The sequence below is a fragment of the Alexandromys fortis genome, unplaced genomic scaffold (genome assembly GCF_014885135.2).
Source record: "Alexandromys fortis isolate MF-2015 unplaced genomic scaffold, M_Fortis_MF-2015_v1.1 scaffold_1, whole genome shotgun sequence".
In the NCBI taxonomy this organism is placed as follows: domain Eukaryota; kingdom Metazoa; phylum Chordata; class Mammalia; order Rodentia; family Cricetidae; genus Alexandromys; species Alexandromys fortis.
In genome coordinates, this window is record NW_026067927.1 from 30,264,303 (window position 1) to 30,285,391 (window position 21,089).

Consider the following 21,089-nt stretch of genomic DNA (forward strand, 5'->3'; position numbering starts at 1 on the left):
TCTTAACAACTGAACCATATCTTGAGCCCCTCTATTTCATTTAAAAATAATATTCGCTAATGCCACCATTGACTGGAGCTGGAGGAACAGTCATTGCCACCCACCGGCCCACACGGAAGATAGCATCAAGGTCTGTGGCCTCTGTTTTCTCAAAATACTTCTACCTGGTCACCCTAAATTCAGTCCTCATTCTTGATTTGTTCTGCTTATACTGCGTTGCAAACTGAGTGATTTTGTGACTACAGCGACAGGTCCTCCATCACCAGTTGAGTCCCCAACAAAATAAACAATGTCAAGCAGCAAGGAACACTCTTGAGTAGGTTTATGGAAAGGTTTTCCACACAGCCAGACCAATTCTCAAGTTCAGGCTTAGTAACTGGTGTCTACCGTGTTAGCAGAAGCCATGGGTGTTCCCTGGCCTAGTGCAGAGCCTGCTGACATCACAGGTCTGAATCATACTTTCCCAAGGGATGCATTGAGCAATGTCCTAAAAATATCTTCATGTTCTCGTTGTTCTTTGGGCGACCTGGTTGGATGGCTGAAGAGGGTGAATTAAGGCAGATGCTGCCACAGCTGTAGGTGACGTCACCTCTCCAGCTCCAGGTTATCCTAGGGCATCTGCCTCAGTCCAGCAGCTTTATCTGTCTCCACCCCGCCTTGGAGGTCTTCCGAGCCGTCTTTGCCTAGAGGCAGTAAGAAAATGAATAAATAGAATAAAAACAAGTTGTCCCCAGGGAGTTGAGAAACACAATTTTAATTATCTCATATGCAAAAAAAAATCACTAAAATATTGATTTATTTTAAAAGTCCCCTGGACTTTCGAATTCTACTTTACACACATCTTGAGAGTATCAGTCAGGTGCTTTACTTTCAGCCCTATTAGTGACATCAGTGTGGCAGTCCCTGGAACTTTGGTGAGCTCTCTTACTGGAAAATGTATCTCGTGTTCAGAGCCTAAGAAGAGGATTCTAGCAGATCTGGGTTTAAATACCACCTCTATCCTTAACAGCTCTGGGAACCAGGCAGCGGACTTGCCTCTTCCACCTGCAGCTCCTCAAACCATAATGAATAATGGATTAAGCAGAATTCTGAAGGTGAATCACTCGACTTTGTGTGTGCGCAATCAGTGGGATCACTGCTTACATCCCTTGGTTTTCTCTTAGAGAAGTTGCTACCATGAGCATTAGTGAAATACTATTTAGTCAACTATTTAGCTGTCTTTAAAAGTCAGCTTGCTAGGTGTTCTGCATACAAGTAGCAAGTTATTTTGATAGTTTACGATCCACAGAACCTCTCAGTGTATTTGGTTGCCAACTGGGAAGCACATGACTTCATCCATAGTAACATTTGACGGTAACAAAAGCCTAGCTAATGGGATGGAATTGACAGGTTCATCTTTGGAGATGAAATGTGGATCTCAAACACATGCTTAAGTTTTCTGGGTAATAATTATTGGGTCAGATCATCTCTAAGAATAGATAAGCTTAATTATTCAGATTTAATAATTATTACCCATCAGAATTCCAACTGTGTTTCTGGTGCTTATATTTCTACAAGGTGATAGTTTGTCAATTCTATTCTGTCTGAGGCAGATCACTGTCTTGTGCGCTGTCCCAGTGGTCTGTCACATCCAGAGCCATTCACTGCCTGCCTGGTCAAAAACATGGTGTGAGGAGAAAGGAAATTATACCCACGCTCCCTGTCCCAGCTGGGTCAGCTCATCCATAGCAATTTTTTGAAAATACCTTTCTGTGGAAGTAAAACCTCTGGGTTCTTATCATGTCAATCATTTTGATCCCTCTTGTTCTCAGAATCATAAATAATTCAAGGTCAAAGACAGATCACAAAGCAAGAAGACCTATTTTAGCCTCACATTTATTTTCACTCTCTGGGCCTGTGTCACAGAAGCTAGGAAACAGGAAGTAGCCGGCACCCTGCTCTGAAATTCATCTTTATTCTTTCCATCCTCTTTTCTGAAAAAGGAGAGAAAGATAGACCTTTGGGAAGGAGAGACAAGAATCATTCAAATGATTGTTAGTTTCTCTCCATTTATTTCCCCTTTAGCCTTAGGAAAACACTAGATTTCCCCTTTAGAAAAATACTAGATTTCTCTGGGTTCTATTGGGCTGACCAAGTACTGATTAGAGTGGCAAGATCACGTGATATATGTGTAATGGACAGTGGTGGTGCATTCCTCTGATCCCACCTCTGGAAGGGCCTAGGTGTACTGCGATTTCTGATTGGTCTTAATAATAAACAAAACCGCAGTCAGATATTAGGGGGTGAAAGCTGAAAGATCAGAGAAGCAGGGCAACCAGAAACTAGGTTTTATCTTAGAAAATCCTCAGACCAAATCGGGTATCCTGTCTCTACAAGTCCTCACACTGAACACCGTCTCTAAGAAACTTTAGACTGAAATGCCTTGAGTTCCTGTCTCCCCTGCCTTATATTCCTCTCTCCACCCAGCCTTCTCCCTTCCTGTCTCCACCCCTTAAATGCTGAGATTTAAGGCACAGGACTCCCAAGCACTGGGATTAAAGGTGTAAGTCACCACTGCCTGACTCTGTTTCTCTTTTAAACTGAATCAGTCTTGTGTAGCCCAGGGTGACCTTGAACTCACAGAGATCTGTTTGCCTCTGCCTCCCAACTGCTGGGATTAAAGGTGTGTGCCACCACTGCCTGGCCTCTATGGCTAACTGGTGGCTCGCTCTGCAATCTGATCTTCAGACTAGCATTATTTGTTACGGCACAAACTAAACATCACCATGTTAAGGCAGGAGGATTGCGAGTTTGAGGACAGCTTTACACCACAAAGTAACTCTGTGTTATAATAATGATGACGACAATAGTAACAGCACCGTTATTAAAAGTCAGTGATAAAAAATTCCCACTGGAGATAATGAATACAAGCAAACGCCATTGAACATACACACGTGCAAGTGACCTTTGGTAGTCACAAGTACAGGGTGCTAATCCAAACTCCTGGACAGCCATGGACCGAGAGCATGGAGCTTCAAGGAAAGCAACAACCCAGGGGGATTCTTCCAAGAACACAAGCTGTTAGTGAAAAGGATTACGCTAAGTCTGTATTGTTCTCACATCTTGCTTTGGGATGATGGTTTAGCATAGCCTTTCAAGTAGAGAACCCTCTACATAAAAACGTAAAAGAAGACAGAAAATAGGAAAGAAAAAATTAAGACTGAGGATTGTAACTTCGTGGTAATTTGGTGGCAGAGAACTTGACTGGCTTCCTAGCATGCATGAAGTTCTAAGTTTAGTTCCCAATATCAGAGAGAGAGAGAGAAGAGGAAGGCATAATTTCTTAGATGTCTTTTGTATTGGAAGCTCAGGCTGCACACAGAAAAATGACCCGTAAGGTCATCTCTCTTCAGGGAAAGGGCAGCTGAGCCTGGAACAGGGAACTAGAACACATCACATGTGGAGGCAGCAGTCAGAGAGAAACACGCAGGCTGGACTGCATTTCAACAGCTGCTGGGGCCAGAAAAGCCCCTGAATGCCAGGAGCAAGACAGAAGCATGCTCAGTGCAACCAGGCTCCAGGTCATGGGCGTTAACGGTAAATTAAAGAGAACTTGATGATAGACACAGGGATAGACAGGAAGGTGGCTGGCTGGGTTGTGGAGGGAATGGTATGATCTGCAAAGCTACCAGGAAGGCTGTTCTAGAAAAATCATCAGCTTTAAAAGAACACATGGCTATTGACTTAGCTATTTCTTCACAGTCCTTGTCAATAGGAACAAACGTCCCTATATAAGGTTATTAAAAATTAGAACTGGGATTAGAAAATTAGCAAGGCATGTTTCTTAAAGTGTTGTTTATAGGGAAAAATATCTTAAAACTCTCAATCCTTGTCATCAGGGAAAGGTTAAATAAATGGAAATAAGTCCATATCATGGAATACTACACAGCTTTTAAACAGTCATGTCTACATTTATTTACTTAGAAGTATTGTCACTGAGTACCATAAAAATGAGTGAAGCAAGACAAATATATGCATGTATTAATATGAGCCCTTTAATGTATGGCAGTGTACATGCGCTTCTAAGAACAGAGGTAAGGAGATGAAGATGCTTCTGAGGGTCCGTGTTTCACTTGGTTTTGTTTGTCTGAGGCAGACCCTTTCTGTGTGTAGTCTAGGTTGGTTTTCAGCTCACAGTCTTTAGGCCTTCACCTTCTGAATGCTGGGAATTCGGTTTGCCTTTGATAGAAAGGGAAGGTAAGATGTAGAAATAAAAAATTTTAAATGACAAGCTGTCAAACAAATGTACGATTTACACAGAAAGTGTTAGGATTTTGCTCCGTGTGTCTGCCAGCCATTGGGGTACAGCAGACAGACCCCAGCTGAACAGCTGAAAACAGCTACCGGGCCTTTCTCAGGAGACTGGTGAGGGAGCTGATGACTTCAGGTGGGATCAAAGTTAAATAAAATAACCAGTTTATAAAATGATTTCTGTGACAAATGGGTTAATTTTATGTATCACCCAAGTTTCTTATAAGGATTCCTCATCACTTGGTGTTCATTCTGGATTCTGGGTATTTCAACTTCTCTCAGCTTCTGATGGCTACGTAAAGAACCTAGAAGTGCCAGAGGGACGGCCTTCTCGGCATATTTGTGGGGGATCATCTAGAACGTGTTATCTGAGGTGAGAAGGTGCCCGCTGGGGTGGGGCTGTTCCATGGCTGTGATGCTGGACTGATAGACATGGAGAAATGGGGCCAAGCACCCAGAACACTAGCCTTCCTCACTCTCTGACAGTGGGGCAAGTGCGCTCCAGCTCGTCCACTGCGACTTTACTACCATGATGAGCTACAACCTGGAACTGCCAACCAGAATCAACCCCTCCTTCCCTAGGCTGCTTTGGCCAGGGAATTTGAGCCCAGCAAGAGCACAGGAGCTGAGGCCCTACCCACAAGGATGATGATCACAAGACACAGTGAGGCAGAATTCGTCTCATTAGAAAATTCAATTTGTGAAAACTTTACTAGAAAATTTAACTTGTGAAAACTCTAATACAAATTTTAACTACAAATGCAACAATATTAGCAATTAGATTTGTTTGTATCCTATGCATGCTATTATATTTTGTTTATATGTATTCATTCCTATTGGGGCTGTGACTACGGGCCATACCAGAACATACAAGTTTATTACTGATGACATCTGGCCCATATGGATGGTTTGCAAATCCCTAACTTAGTGGAGAGCATCATATGTCTAGGTGTGAGCAGGCACACGTTAATATCCTGGCCTGAGTTTTGCCAATAGTCTCTCTTAACTCCTCTTCCCACTGTTGGCTCAGTCAACAGTATTTTCCCCTCTACGTCCTCCAAACAATCTTAGAGATAAATAGTTACTTCACTATGGTGAGGCATTCTTCTGGAATTGAATTGGCACTTAGGAACATATCTCATGCCTTTATCCTTTGCTCGGACAATTATAAACAAAGATGTTGTTGGCACGCCTTCCCTGTGGCTAGAAATTGCCTTCCTTAGGAGCCTTACTAAAGCAGCTCAGGTTGTGTTCATAAACATTGCAAGCACCAAACCAAGATCTTGTTTCAAGTCCCCTTTTCCTGGGGACTAGACTGGCTTGGACACAGATGTCTTAAATACATCTCTGTGGGAAAGTGTGCTGCCTCGATCACACTTCTTGTTAGCAGCTGAATGTCTTTCCTCATCACCTGTAGAGTAGCAACTTCATTGTTTTCCTGTTCCCAGCTGCTTTCCCCAGCTTGACTCTTCTATGCCCAGCATATCTGAAAAAAAAAAAAAAACACAAAATATAACACAACAGTTTCTGACTTCTCCATTCTCTTTGAAACCATCAACTGCAACTCCTTTTTAGTTTCAGGACTTTTTGTTTTCTATCTCAAGCACAACACAATCTCTCAACAGTGAAGCAAACACACAAATCTCCGAGGCTGTTGCGAGGCTCCTAGAACCCTCCAAACAAAAGCAGTGAAACAGTCTGTCTTCAGTATGCTAGCCATGGCTCCACACTCACCTTTCTCAACAACACTTTCTGACTCCCTTCCGTGATGGGTATGTTCTCTTGGAAAAGAACAGGAAGACAGGATTAGAAGTTAAAAACCTGTCTTGAGTGAGGATGGAGCGATGGCTCAGTGGCTAAAAACATAGCTTTCTCTTGCTGAGTTTTGTTCCCAGCACCCGCACTGGGTGGCTGATTGCCATCTGTAATTCCAGTTTAGGACGATCTGATGCCCTCTTTTGGCTTCTGAGGGCACTGCACACATATGGTACATATACAGACAATCAGGTACACATGCACATACATAAACAATAACAAATAGAAAAGCAAAGATGCATTGATGAAAGTATCGAATGTGACAGTGAGGTTCAGATTGTGATGCACGTCTGCCATCTGTGAAGGAGAAAAGCTGGGAGAGGAACAGGGCAGAGACTGAGGGACTTCAGTTCGGATAATAGTCTCCCTTCTTCATGGAAGGCAGTGCAAGAAGAGAAAATTAATCTTTAATAGTCAGCAAACCCTGCCTATTGAGCCCCTAAATACTTAGTTGAAACAAATCTTTGAATCTCTATAGGGCTTATTTCAGATAGTAAAGGATATGAATCCTTCCAATGCAGCAAGCATTGCTGCCAACTATGGCTTAGACTACCCTATAAGCCTGACTTGGCTGATGTCATCGATCTATGCGACTGGCTGATAGACATCCTGATGACCTAGATGTCTTTGTTCTAATAGTACATAGGAAAGTGAACTTAGGGATGGTCATAAACTGTACAAGAGTATCATTGTCTGTTTTTCATAGATCCAAGTCATTTCTTCTTTCCTGAAAGCAGTGTATTTGCTGAATCAATGTTAAGAGCTCATGGTGTTTCACTGAGATCCTGCATCCTGGTACTCTGGTATTTAGGATTATAAACAGCACCCTTGATTTCTTGTATGTTTCCCTCTTGGTGGCACTTTGTTCTATTAAGCATCTCTGCCACTTAAATTTGCTGTTCTTCTGATCTGGCTGATTATTGTGCTAATGATAGCCTCTGGTTCTGGCAATGAGGGACTGACTGTCCGTGACTACTTTTTCTTTGGGACGACTCTTGTCTTTCTTTTTGCTATTATTGAGCCAAGGTCTATGATCTTGCTATTATCGAGGCAGGATCTGTGACCACTTGTACCTCAGTCCTCACCCACAGTGAAGTTTTATCCTGATTTTCTTATTGTTGGTTTTCTGAAACATTCATGTTGCCAATGTATCATTTTAGACCCTCTATAAAAGAGTTGAATTAGGCTATATTAGCAGTATGGGATTTTCAGTGTATTAAAGCATACCATCTTCAATTTCTACCTGATTGGGCAGAAAGAGCCTGTGGTGGTTTGAATAGAATTGGCCCCCATATTCTCATAAGTAGTGGCACTATTATGAAGTGTGGCTTTGTCGGTGTGAGTATGGTCTTGTTAGAGGAAATATGTCATTGTGGGGGCAAGCTTTGAGATTTCCTATGCTCATGATACTGCACAGTGTCTCATTCAACTTCCTGTTACCTGCCTATGAAGATGTAAGGACTCTCAGCTCTGGAGTCTGCCTGCATACCGCCATGCTCCCCGCCATGATGACAATGGACTGAACCTCTGAACTGTAAGTGAGCCACCACAAATGAATGTTTTCCTTTAGAAGAGTTGCCATGATCATGATGTCTCTTCACAGTAATAAAAATCTAATGAAGACAGAGCCTCAAATCATGATGTGGGGTGTTAGAAGACACCTCTTAGGGATTCAGGAGAATAGGGAATGATCAAACAAGAAGGATGCAGAGCAACTCTAAGAAAGTACTGACTGTGGCGCTAGGGAGTACCTTCACAATCATTATCTGAGACAGCCCGTGCTGGCAGAATAGCCGGGCTATTGATGATGGCTCACTTAACCTTGAGACTGTGGTTGACCTTGAACTTTTTGACTGACAGCACCTCTGCTCTTTAAGGGAGCTCTGAGTGGAGGCTGCCACGGTTGTTTAAAAACCTACGGCAGTCTTTCAGAATCTTTTGCCTTCTCCCTATTCTGTGCTCTCTGGATGAAGCTTTAACTCCTCAAGCCTGTGTCCGATTCAAGCTGACACCCCTCAAAGTTCTGGAAAAATTCCCTTTCCTTTCAAGGGCTCGTTTCCTCTTTTCTTGCAATGATTAAGACATTTTACCATCAACCCCCTGAAGACTCCTGCAGGTAGCCTGCCCCTAACCTGGCTCAGGTGTGTTTTCTCTCCCTGATACTCAAGTGGGTCCCAGTTGCCAGAAATCAGAGCGTGGTTTGAAACTAGTTGTGTGACATGATCCTCGGAAGAACACTTAACCTGTCACCTGAGAGTTTTCCCCTTGGTAAATGAGAAATCAGGCCCTTGTCTCACACAGTCATCGTAAGGATTAAATGATGTTAACGCATATGCGATGCCTAGCGCAGCGCCAGACCGACGTGGATCCCTTGCTCACATATTCGTTCCCTTTACTCCAAACTGCCTGAAGGACGTTTCCCTGAACTACTGACAAATCCACACCCCCCTTTCTTGTGGGAAAGTTCAGCATCTTCATCCCTTACATGGTACTATCTAGAGTGGTCTGTCACACCCCTGCTTGCTCAGGAGTTCCCAGCTTAATGTCATCCCTTTTTAAAAACTAGTTTTTCAGTTTAGCCAGGTGGTGCATGCCTTTAATCCCAGCACTCGTAGACAGAGGCATCAGAATTTGCTCATCTTACAAGCAAGTTCTGGGCCAGCCAAGGCTAAAACAGACTGTCTTAAAAAAAAAAAAGTTATTTTCTCTGTTTAACCCAGTTTTACATTTATGCTCTTCCCTGAGATGTGTTTCTAGATATGGTCTTATTCTACATGATGGAAAGGTTGCACTGTATGTATTTCCATGAAAAAGCAGATGACATAGGGTCCCAGCTCAGCATGTGCTGCCATGTTGTCTCAGGTCGCATTGGCCGGCTCTCCAGCGGCCTGGATGGATGCGACATTTCACACACAACACAACAGGCATTAAAAGAAGACGATTCTTAGGGACGAGCTTTGTTGTCCCTTTAGTCATTCCTCCTTGCTTACCACTCAAAATACACATGTTCCGGGCATATGCCGGCGCAGACACGCAGACATACTGACTTTAAAAGAGGCATATTTTTGCACTCCTTGACATCTGCTTGTGTTGATTAAACACATAACTCTTCTGTTTATGCCTCAACATGGTAAAAAAAAAAAAAACCACACACACACAGTTGAATGTGTCAAAGCCTATCTTATGCTCCTTAATAATGGGTAGAAATTGTTGCTGTCTACACAATACGGAATCAGTTAGCCAGGTCATTCAGGGACTCTGCCTGGGGTGACTTGGGAGTGGTCTGTTGGATGGGACAATTGCTTGTTGGGAGGTTGAGAGATATACTGACAGAGTCCTCACGTCCCCCATCTGCTATGTATGTCCCACCCTTTTCTGTTCTATTGAAGAATTAGGTCAGCTTTGGGGAGTACAAGGGAAGGAGGGGGCTCTTGAGGACCCGCCCTTCCCCGGGGGACGTAGGCAGTTAATGATTTCCGGGGAAGAAGAGTCATTTTATTCAGTGGTGCAGCCACTGCCAAGTTTCCCATGATTCTCCCATGATCCTAACCCCTACCCTTGCTCTGCAAAGCAACCCTCATTCAACTCACTGGACCACTGGAACAGACAGAAAGGCTTGAAAAAGGCCTAGTTGGGAGGAGGAAGAGGATTGGCTAGGTTAAGGGTCCCACACAGGGTGTGAGGTAAAGACTAGGGTGGTTTTCCGGATTCTGAGTAGGAAGGACCTGTGTTTGCACCTGTCAGGTAGCATCACCCTGGCTCTCTCAGGGTGTGACAGTTCTCTCTTCTCCAGCTGCACACAGGCCTCAGTCATTTGCATCCCCAGGTGCTTTTCAGCGCCTTGAGTTTTACAAGCAGGCTTCCGTCATCTCCCTTTTACTGGGAAGAGATTCCCATCATCATTAGGCCTTTTAAAATGTGAGCAATGGTTACTTATAAAACAGAGGGGGGAAACAGCTACAGAACATGAGAACAGCGCACCAGGTTTAGCTGACGGAAGACGTGGATGTGACGTCCTAACTCCTATCCACACTGAGCCCTTAGCAATGCATACATCACATTTTATTCTGTAAAGGGCACCCTCCTAGCAGGCTGCTCTCCCAGCCTCTAGTTGGCTGCCCACCCACCTCTCCTCATAGACAGTCTTGTTAGCTAGTGGGGTAAAGAACGTATAAGCAACCCGCCAAAAGGTTCAAGGTGGAAAAAGAACAAAAGCCCTTAACAGCCTGCTGCATCCTGCTAACTAAAGACTGCAGGGAGGGAGGAGTGTGTGCGTGTCTGTGTGCGTGTGTGTGTGTGTGTGTCTGTGTGTGTGTCTGTGTGTGTGTCTGTGTGTCTGTGTGTGTCTGTGTGTGTGTCTGTGTGTGTATGTGTGTGTCTGTGTGCGTGTGTGTGTCTGTGTCTGTGTGTGTCTGTGTGTGTGTGCGTGTCTGTGTGTGTCTGTGTGTGTGTGTCTGTGTGTCTGTGTGTGTGTGTCTGTGTGTCTGTGTGTGTGTATGTGTGTGCGTGTGTGTGTCTGTGTGCCCACAGCACTTCATACGTTGACTGCCAAGTGAGAATATAATCAGGTAGAAGAAGAGAGATGCTACGGGACAAAGGAGCTTAGTGAACGCACCCTGGCAGAGAGCACACATTTCACAAACTAGCTTCCTGGGCTTCAGATGAAATCTGCTACCCCTGCATCGAACACCTGTGCCATTATCCCACGGTCGTGGTTATCAATGCGTTCGATCGTTACAGCAAAGGGATCTGAAGCTTTAGCTTTTGCTTTCCTTTAAAACCAAGTGCGTGGTGGCTCCCTGAAAGCGTTTGTCATGGGAACTTGGAAGCAGGGGGTGGTATAAGGGAAACTGTTCTTGCAGCCAACGGAGCTGGGTCTGATTCCAGGTATGCTGCTTCTTGGCTGTGTACTGTCAGAAAAGCCACCCACCCTGCAATCCGCAGTTGGTTGAGCCATTCAATAGAGAAGATAAACCCTGTCTACAGGTTTCCTGGGAACCGAATGTAGAAAGCATCATCCATGCTGCACGAAACATGTCTGTTGGTGGTCAGTAGACTGTGGCTGTAATTACTGCTGTTTGTGCTTGCTGAGAGAGAACACTGTGTACACTGGAAATAGAGGTGTCCCTTCATTTGACATTGCTCTTGACTTTAGCATGGCTAAACAATTGATAATATCTTCCCTAGCCCAAGGAAATGCGCTCTGATAAACCCACACATCTCTGTTAAGGGTGATGTCTTTTCTCTGAGAAGGGGGCAGGGATCGCCATCTGTATTCTTTAACCATAACAATAGTTTCCAGCTTGCTCTTGTAGTAGAAGCCTTGGGTTGCTGAAGTCCCCAGTGGGAACCTGGGCATTTATTCCCTCTGCTGCTGGGAGTGTTTGCTGCTAATGGCTCACAGCTGGGTCGTTCCCTGGGCATTGCCTTCAGCTAACAGGAGCTGACTGCCTAGTGCTGTATTCTTCCCTGGTGGCAGCGCTTACTCAGTGAGTCATGGATGTGGAGTGGGGAGGACTGTCCCTCTTGCTTCAGTTTGGGGTCATGCTGAAAGGGCATCCCAGGTCCACCGTGTCTCACGAGACCAGATGCCCCTTCATTGCCAACGCTCCACCTCTCCCTCCCAACTTTAATGTTTGTCCCCCCGATAACCGAAGCCCCTGGGAGGACTCCTGTGTCAGTTACAGTGCCTCAAGAGAAGTCAGTGTATGAGAGACGTGAATCGCAGGAGGAGGAGGCAAGAGGTCCTTCAGACTGGGATGTGGGTCTGACATCTGTGGAAGAACAAGGGAAGGAGAAAGACGGGCCAGCAAATGTCTCACCCTGAGTCCTTGTTGGAGAAAGTCTCCACCAGAACAATGGGTTCAGCCAGGCCAAAGACTTGCAACAAGAGGAGTATTCAGCCAGGCAGAAATGTTCCAGCTTTAGTAGCCTTGTTTTGGCTCGTCATGGACCCAGGGAACCCCATAGGGACTAATCACAGTGTGGATGCTACAAAGAGTCTGAAGTAATAATAGCTGAATGCCTTGTAGATAGGGTCTAGATAGGTCTGTGCGACTTGATTACCTTTCTGCAATGAGATCCTTCATCTTAGAGTCTCCTTTCAGTATATTTGACCCAAGACATGCAGAACTGATGTGCTCTGGGGAGCAAGGCTCTAAAATGGGATTCTGTAGTTGGATCATGTATGCAGTACGAGTAGCGGTGACCTCAACACAGGTGCTCACAGGTCCTGCCAGGGAGTAACATAATGTGACAGAGCCTCTGTGGGAAGGAACACGCTGGCAGGTGCAGTATCTAAGGCTTGTGAAGATGGGCTAATGAGAGCCTGAGGACAATGGAATCAGCTGGCTACGCAGAGCACAAGTTTTGCATTGAAGAAAGACAACAGGTGATTAATTGATGTGGGAGGTCCTTCTGTCTGTGTCGCTTTTTATTGGTTAATGAATAAAGAACTGTTTTGAGCCGATGGAAAGGGCAGAACAGAACTAGGTGGGAAAAGCTAGGCTGTATGCTGGGAGAAAGAGGGCGGAGTCAGAGAGAAGCCATGTAGCCCACCGGAGACAGTTGCTGGGAGCTTTACCTGGTAAACCACAGCCACGTGGTGATATGCAAATGAATAGAAATAGGTTAAATTAATATAAGAGTTAGCCAATAAGAAGCTAGAGATAATGGGTCAAGCAGTGGTTTAATTAATACAGTTTCTGTGTGATTACTTCAGGTCTAAGCTAGCCAAGCAGCCGAAAACCAACAAGCGGCTTTCCTCCAACAATTAATCACCTGTGAAAGGGGAAGAGTGAAAATCAGAGTGTCTCTTCCTCACTTAAGTCTCACCTCTGCAGGCAAAGGCAGAGTAAGCCAATGGCCCTGGAACTTAACTGTAAGGACCACAGGCCTCTAGGGTTATACTTTCAACCCTTGTTCTCCTAAGGTCACAACCCTTTTTGGGAAAGTAGATCCTGTTATATTTATATTAAGGCAATCAATAATATTAAAAATCTCAGATAGCCATGAAACCTTGTGCTCAGGTAAGTGGCTGTTTCCCCTATTTGGAAGACAAATGCCTCCTCTCTTGTAGCTAACAATGACATATCTTCCTTTTAGACCAATGCCAGCCATGTTATGAGGGATAATCTAACCCTCTCCTAGCTGCTGGGCAAGAAATGCTGGCAAGTTCTGTTTGGTAAGGAGAGAAGAAACAACTATATCCCAAAGGCCATGCATGAGACTTAGCCAATGCGTGCTACCAAGAGCTAGCTGAGTTTCATATCCACAGGCACTAGACCACAAAACTAGAACACAACATTAAAGAAGGAGGGGTCACCAACACAGAAACATTTTACTCTGTCGCAGGCCTTAACACCCTGGGAAAGTTCGAGTAAATGGTGCTAACTTGTCACTGGGATGGCTGGTTGAGCTTGGAAATAGCAGTGTCCTTACATTTGAGGAAATGAAATTCTAGAGATACAGTGGCAGATGGTAAAATAAGAAATTCAAAGATTCAAAACAGCAGGCAAGCAAAAGCAAGTGGCTACACCCAGCCAGCAAATCCATTAGCCAACTGTGCTCTGCAGAAGGGCTCACAGGGGACACTGTTCACCAACGTGATAGGGACTGTGCTCCGGAAGGGGCACTGAATCCCTAACTGGTATCTGTAGATCAAGGTGGTGAGAAGGAACGTGGCTTCAGAGCAGGACTCCCTGGGAGCGATGGGGCAGAGGTGATGCCCAAATAATAAAGCCAAATTGGAGCACTTACCCATTTCCAGAAAATGTGGATTCAGCCATATTAAGGAACTGCAAATTTGGGTGGTAGCCAAGAGCCTAGAACACAGAATGCTGTGAAGATTAGTAACAGAGCATGACATTCTGGGGACGAGGTAAATGTCAGTCCACAGTGTCCTGTGTAGTCTGTAGAGAGAAATGAATGGCAGGCCGTCGGGAACCCGGGAAGCCCCTCCTCAATGAGCCACTTGCCTGCTCTCCAGAATCTAGCTCCATTTTAGACTTTGAAGTCATTGACAGAATGAGTCTAGGTTCCTAGGAAGATCATTGCAACTCTCTGACAACTGGGTGCAGAATGGTCCCAACAGGCTCCCCCTTAAAGAGACCTATTGTCACATGGCTAAGCATATACCAAGGAAAGATGAAAATGCATACATTCGGAGCCAAGTTAATGCTGATTCTCAGGGACATGAAGTGCCCTAGTGTGTCCTTGGAGTCACCCATCTCCTCTGGGTCTTAACCATCTTTCTGCTTTTTCTTCCACATAGATCCCTAAATCTTAAGGGGGGGGGGGCTTGATAAAAAATGGATGCGTTCTTAATCTTTGACTTTCTCTAAAGTGAAGCACGATTGCTAAAAACTCAGAGAGAGAGAGAGAGAGAAATTGGGGTTCAACCTGAAGACCCAAAAAGCAAAACAGCCAGTCACTATCTTGTACCTTGACCCCAGTCTGAAATGATGACCCTGCCTTCCAGGAATCTCAGAATGAGACTGTATCCGAGAACACAGTCTCCTTCTGTTTTATAATCCTTTCTAGTTCTGGGATTAAAGGCATGCACTGCTCAGTTTCAATGGCAAACTAGTGTGGCTACTGGGATTAAAGGTGTGTGCTATTGCAGCCTGGTCTGTAAGGCTGGCCAATGTGGCTGTTTCACTCTCTGAACTTCAGGTAAGCTTTGTTTATTAAAATAAAAATGAAATACCACTACAATAAAGGCTAACACAGTAGCTCTTACATTAAAAAAAAAATCAGTAAATATTTGTTGAAGTGTCTAGATACCTGCCACCTAAAGGGCGCTTTGGTTGGCTATTGATGTTTTGAGAATTCCAATAGATGGCTGCGATCACACAACCTGTACTTTCTAACAAGCGGTTCTTTTCCAGAACTAACGGTCTGCTCTAATGCCTGCAGGGTTCCTTTTGTGGCAGCGGGGGTGGGGGTGGGTGGGTGGTGGTGGTTCTTCTTAATGGCTTCTTCTAACTCAAAGGGTGCCTTCTACTAACAACCTCCATTTTCAGAAATCCTTTTTGCCGTATAACTTGAGTAGCATCTAATGCAAAATTATCTTTCACGCTAAGTCCACCAGGGAAAATATCTACCACTGCATTTGAGAGGTGATAGAGACGCTTAAACCAGATGTTGAAATGGATTCCCATTGCCTTTCTATGTATTGAGAATAGTTAAGGAAAGCTATTTGTTTTTAAAACAATTACCCATTTACAGGAAGTTGCAAAGAAAGGCACAAAGAGGTTCTTTGTACCCTACACTGGAAAGTCTGATTTAAAAAAATAATATCTACAAATTAATTCCCTGCCGCTAGGGATTTGGGGATACCTATGATGACTTGATGAGGCAGAGATATTAAGTCAGAAAATAACAATATCAACACTGTAAAGACTCGTTTGTTTTTCCCAAGAGCAGTTTGTTTTGCCAAGGTTCCGACGGTGACCTGCTTGGACCAAAGTCAATGACAAAATCTTCACAAATAGGCAGAACTTGAGACAGTAATAGTGTTTCTCTGTTACTTAATTAGCTCCACAGAACATATGACAAATCACATTCATGTCTGAAGGAAAAAAACAGCGAAATCATCGCTATTAAAAAGCTTTGTTTAAGCTCACATTCATATTATTTGTTTCTCTCTCATGCGCTTGCACGCGCACATACACACATACACACACAGACGCAAGTAAAACCAGTATCTGATTTGATATTAAATCTAAAATGTCCTCAGCTTCTCCTCTTGTACACAGAACTCTAAATATCTCTACCTTTTCATTAATAATAAAACATTCTCAAATTTTTTTATAGAAGATCTATAAAAAGATTTTATAGAACAGCTATAGAAGAGATTGATGAAATATCAAATTTTGAAGAAAAACTCTTTTGAAACTCATGACAAATATATGACTAGGATATAATTAATTTTTTAAAATCAAAATCTTCCCTTAATAGCTCGTCTGTGCCCCTGGTAGCTTTCAGACCTCACTGAACTGCCTCACCAGCAACCACGAGCGTTTTCTGAGCACGCATGGAGCAGTGACATTCAGTGCCTCTTCTAGGCCAGCAAAGCAGATTCACATTTCATCGTACAACCTTCACATTGTTCCACTGCTGAGCATCCCTGTGTATGATGACCTTATTTAATTTAGTAGCAAGATGAGGTCCATGGTGATGGGAAGACTGGTTCTAAATCAAATAACAACTAGTGGCAAGGTCTGGATTAAGGCCTGAACTTAGTTCTAAGCCAAGCCCTGTCCCCTGTCTACCATGGTTAGTTATCTATGTCTGGGGTCACTTGAGCTTTCTAGGGTCACTTCAATGACTTTTTTAATAATACAGCTGGACACATCAAAACAAATATTTAAGGACTATTTTATTGTCACTAATCTCATAATCTTTTAGTTTTATATTGACTCTAACAGATTTTCTTAAGGTATAAATCTCAAAGTTTATAAGATATATATATATATATATATATACACATATACATATATATGTATCTTAAACTTTTTGTCATGGTATTAATGGTTATATAGAGTACTAATTTATTCTTTTAACTACCTTCCCATACAGGATTTCTGGTTTGAGTCCTGTCAGTTTTCAGCAGTGAACCATGAGCACGCTTAACAGTGACTTCAGGAAGTCTCCATAAGGAGGAAAGGGCCTTACAATGACAATTCATCCAGGACTATGATAATACCACTAAGCTGGCGAACACCTCCTAAAGATCTACTTAGGACTACAAATTTCTCAGAACAATTTTGAGGTGGTTAGTAGAGACGAGTCAGCTTCGCATACTATATAAGCCAGGACTTGAAACAAGCCATGCACTTTCCCATTATGTAGATTCTAGACAAGAAAGAATAAAGCTACCTCTCCCGGGACTTGACAATTAGCCAAAATTTTTCTTTTAAGGACCCCTAAAGATACCATCACCCACAGACAACAGGAAGTAACTTTAAGAATATGACACCAATATTTCTAAGAGGTAGGGTGGGTAGTTTTTGGTTGTTCAATGGGTTATGATATTTGTCATTGTTCAGGGGGTTTGGTTATAAGTTATTATTGGTTACAGTCATGTGGAAAGTTGAACAAAGGAGATTAGATCCAGAGTTCTTGTTTTGAAAAAAATGGAGATAAACAGGATAAAGGGATTGATTACTGCATCTACTTTTTAAAAGTAACTACTAGTTTTAAATATTTTACATTGGATTGGTCTTTTGTATATTGTATATAAATTTTGCTAATTGATAGAAATTTGAGATTAATTTTGTTAAAGCACACTGTGCATACATTTCTAATCTTGTTCAAGGTATTGTACCTTTATAGCTCGTTTAACAATATAATGCAAATTTCTAGTTCTTGAAAGTTATTATTATCAACTGTTAGTATAATAATGAAATGTAGGTGAGCAATTAGTCACCTATTGCAATTAAACTGGTAGTCATATTAGGTATGTATTAGGTAGGTATTAGGGTCATCTTCAAACACTTCAGAAATCTATAGAATATGGCATTTATGATGTTTCAATAACATGGGTTCTATTTTCTTTTTTTATAACAATGAGACATTTTTGCTCCTGGCAGCACCAATCTACTTCAGAGAAGATAATGGTTATCAAAGAAACTCCACATGGAGTTTACCTTTTTGTGGCAAAAGTAAGCTACTGGGCAAGAAAGTGCTCTTCCTTCAATTGCTGATTGTATGGTGTCCTAACTGGACAAGCAGGACACAAAAGAGTGTTACTACAAAACCTTGTCAAGACAAGGCAGGACAGTTCTTCAAAAATGCTGCTTAACAGGAAAGTCTATCAGATATGCTAGGCCTGTATGCTGAAGATAGATGCCCCAACATTGCAGAGGAACTTTAGGTAACTGTCTAGGCAGCCCGCTGTTTCTGTCATTTTTCTTTCTTTCTTTTTTTTTTTTTTTTTTGGAAGTTGTTTGTTTGCACTTCCTGCTTACTCAGTTAATATATTCCTTTCTCAGGTCTCTGGGGTAGTTGAAGACTAGATAGTTATAGTTTTTCTTGTTTACAAGACTCAGAAAAGAAAATCACTAAATAAGTGTAAAGTCTATAAGGTTGAGAGATTATCAAAAGATAGATTCAGATGATAATGCAAGTCATGATAGAAAGTTAATTGGGTGTAAGACTTTGAATTCACCAAGATAGGATAGATACAGAGTATTTTTTCTGTATTTGTCAAATTCAAATGGACTAGACGTTGTCGGTGTACTTATTGCCTGTATATATTGCATGTAGTTATTGTACTTATTGTATATAATTTTTAATATTAGTTATAGCCTTTTTTATTTATGTCAGAAGGGAAAAATACTGATATTTTATTTGTGTTTTAATAAATAAAGCCTGCATGAAGATCAGAGTGCAGACCTAAGCCTCTGGAGGCCAGGGAGTGGTAGCAGACACCTAGGACTCAAGGCCACCCTGGGCTACAAGAGACTGAACTGTCATTACTTTTGTCAAAGCACCATGGGCTACTGTCACCTGACTCTCTTACTCTACAGAGTAGCAGTGCCATTTAAAAGATGGGAATCTAGCCATTCCTTGCAATGTGGCCCCAGGGACCCTCTGTAACATCTGGGGGACTGCTTGAGTTTCTTATCAATTAACAATGGATAGATTTTTTTTTAACATAACCCATAAAATTTCTATGTCTTTTATCTGTGATTTTACAGTATCTTTACCTTTTCTTTCAGATATCACGGTTCCAGGATGTGTCCTAATACACTTCATGCTGAACTATGCTAAATGTAGTGTTGCAAAGAGAGAGCAGTGATGATGCTTTCTTATGCACTGGCAGTCTGTAAATTCTGTAGATAAATGGGACAGGAATTAGACACTGGAACATTCTGTATTAGAATTACTAGGACATTCTGGAAACACCAGATTGTGCAACCGTCATGGAATATTGAGGGTTTCCGCTAAGTGAGGATGTATATATATATGGAAGACAAAAGAGTTAGTGCCTTCAAACTGAAACATGTGGGCTGGGCCAGCAAGTGCCTTCGTATCCTTAGCCTGAAGTTTACACTTTCTCTCCATCTCCGCAGGAACACTAGGAGATTCATAGCGCTGAGCTGGCATCCTACTTTGTAGTTGCAGGGTGAAAACCAAGGGATTCTATTAGAAATTGCTTTCGTTCCTTCATTAATATCTTACAGAAAATAATAATGCGGAACTCATGCTACCAAGGTCTCCCCAAAGAATGTAATTTTTGTAGTGTTATAACAAATTAAAGAAATAAATTAAGTTATCAGCCCAGCACGGAAGTGCTTGAAATCCTGGGTTTTTCAGCCTTCACTGCCGCTGTGAAACTAAAACAGCAAAGTAGCCTTTACTTGAGCAATATTTATGTCTATAAATATCACTATATACATGCAAATTACCAACATGCATTTCCATCTTGTTTTGTTATTAGCCTTAGTACGGTCAAAAGGCCCTTCAGTGCTCCTAATTCCAAGCCTGTATCTATCACTTAGTAATTCTGCATACAGAATGCCAGTTGAAGAAAAGAATGAACATAGATATTTGGTAGGTTTTGAAAATATGGAAACAATGACGCAGAGGAATAAGATCTCACACACACACACAAACACACACACACACACACACACACACACACACAAACACACCAAGACCACATTGACTCCAACAGACAGATCAAAGAGTTGAGGGCCAAGAGGCTTGCCGTTATGTCTGCTGATGTCAGGCTACTATGTGGTACCTTGCCTGAGCTGTTGGCATTCCTCATACCAGTTTCTCTGTGAAATATTCTTTCCTTATTGGTGGAGGGAGAGTCAGGATGTACATATGCTAGTATTTTAAGACATTGGCAAAAATGTTGGGAACTCTCCTTTTGTCTTTGATTAGTTTATTGACTCACAATTCCTTGGTATTTATAGATAGTGCTGATATGTCTTTCCCGAGATGAATGATTCTATAATGGAATCATCAAATCTGGAAGACACTGTATCTTGTAATTCTTTTGTAGAAGGGAATAAAACTGGCACAGACAACTGGGCACAGTACAAACTGCACCTACATTTATGGCATTATTGGCTTTAAAGTAGGAACAAATGGGGATCAAATGCAACTTAATCATTTCTTATAGAAGGAGGCAGACACTGTGAGAGGCGACTTACAGTTCAGGAGAGTGTCTTTTCCTGATCAGTAGCTTTGATTTTCTCTTGACACACACACACACACACACACACACACACACACACACACACATATGTGCGCATGTGCACACACACATACACTTACACATACACACAAACACATGCACACAGTGGCTATCCCCACTCACCCCCTAAAGCATCTTTTCCTGTAATCCCTTAATGTCATCCATCTTCAGAGAATATTGCCTAGAAACTTATGTGTTCTGAGTCCCAGAAACTATTTAGTCCTAAGAGGAGCTTCCTGGATAAGAAAAGTCATCTACAGAGAAAGGTATGTGAAGGACAAGTTCTGTGTGCTAATCTTGGTGTGATAGTCTAGGTGACACTACTTCAGGCAAAGATTACCCCCACAGGACCCGTTTGCATTCTAGCTAATTCTACATTCAGAAATAAGTCTACACACATGCAATCCTCTCTAGAGCAAACGATATGGCACAGATTCCAAACTGACCCACAAGTCTTTAATTTAATAGTAGGCCATGGGTGCAGTGTCTGCATCTTGGGATCTGAGATGTCTGAATGGTTGGGTTGCCTCTCTTTTAGGATGAAATAATTCCAAGGGCTGCTACAGGTCAGGTGGTGCTTTGGAAGATGTTGAATGGGAAGAGTTTGGAGGGGAGGGATGCAAGTCTTCATTTGAGTCTTCTACCAGAAAATGTTCCTGGTCATCTAGCAGTCTTGTTTGTTTGTTTATTAGTCAAGACATGAAAGAGTTGGTGCTTTTGAAGAACGACTTTCAAAGCATGGTGTGCACACATGGTCTCTGTGCATCCG

The 21,089-nt window shown here is 42.6% G+C and overlaps 1 long non-coding RNA gene across 7 annotated transcripts in view; it reads right to left on the minus strand.

Annotated features, from left to right (window-relative positions):
* Positions 1–305: 305 nt before the first annotated feature.
* LOC126502641 (uncharacterized) overlaps positions 306–21,089 on the minus strand; it is a 503,616-nt gene continuing 482,832 nt past the window's right edge. For 4 of the 7 annotated variants that reach the window (XR_007591995.1, XR_007591997.1, XR_007591994.1 and 1 more), the window contains 2 exons: positions 5,702–5,776; positions 306–683 (listed from right to left, as the gene is read on the minus strand). This is a non-coding gene — a long non-coding RNA (uncharacterized lncRNA). Of the gene's footprint in view, positions 684–4,014; positions 4,219–5,701; positions 5,777–13,863; positions 13,929–21,089 lie in introns of those variants that run through there. The other 3 variants (XR_007591993.1, XR_007591999.1, XR_007591996.1) reach the window with 3 other exon arrangements.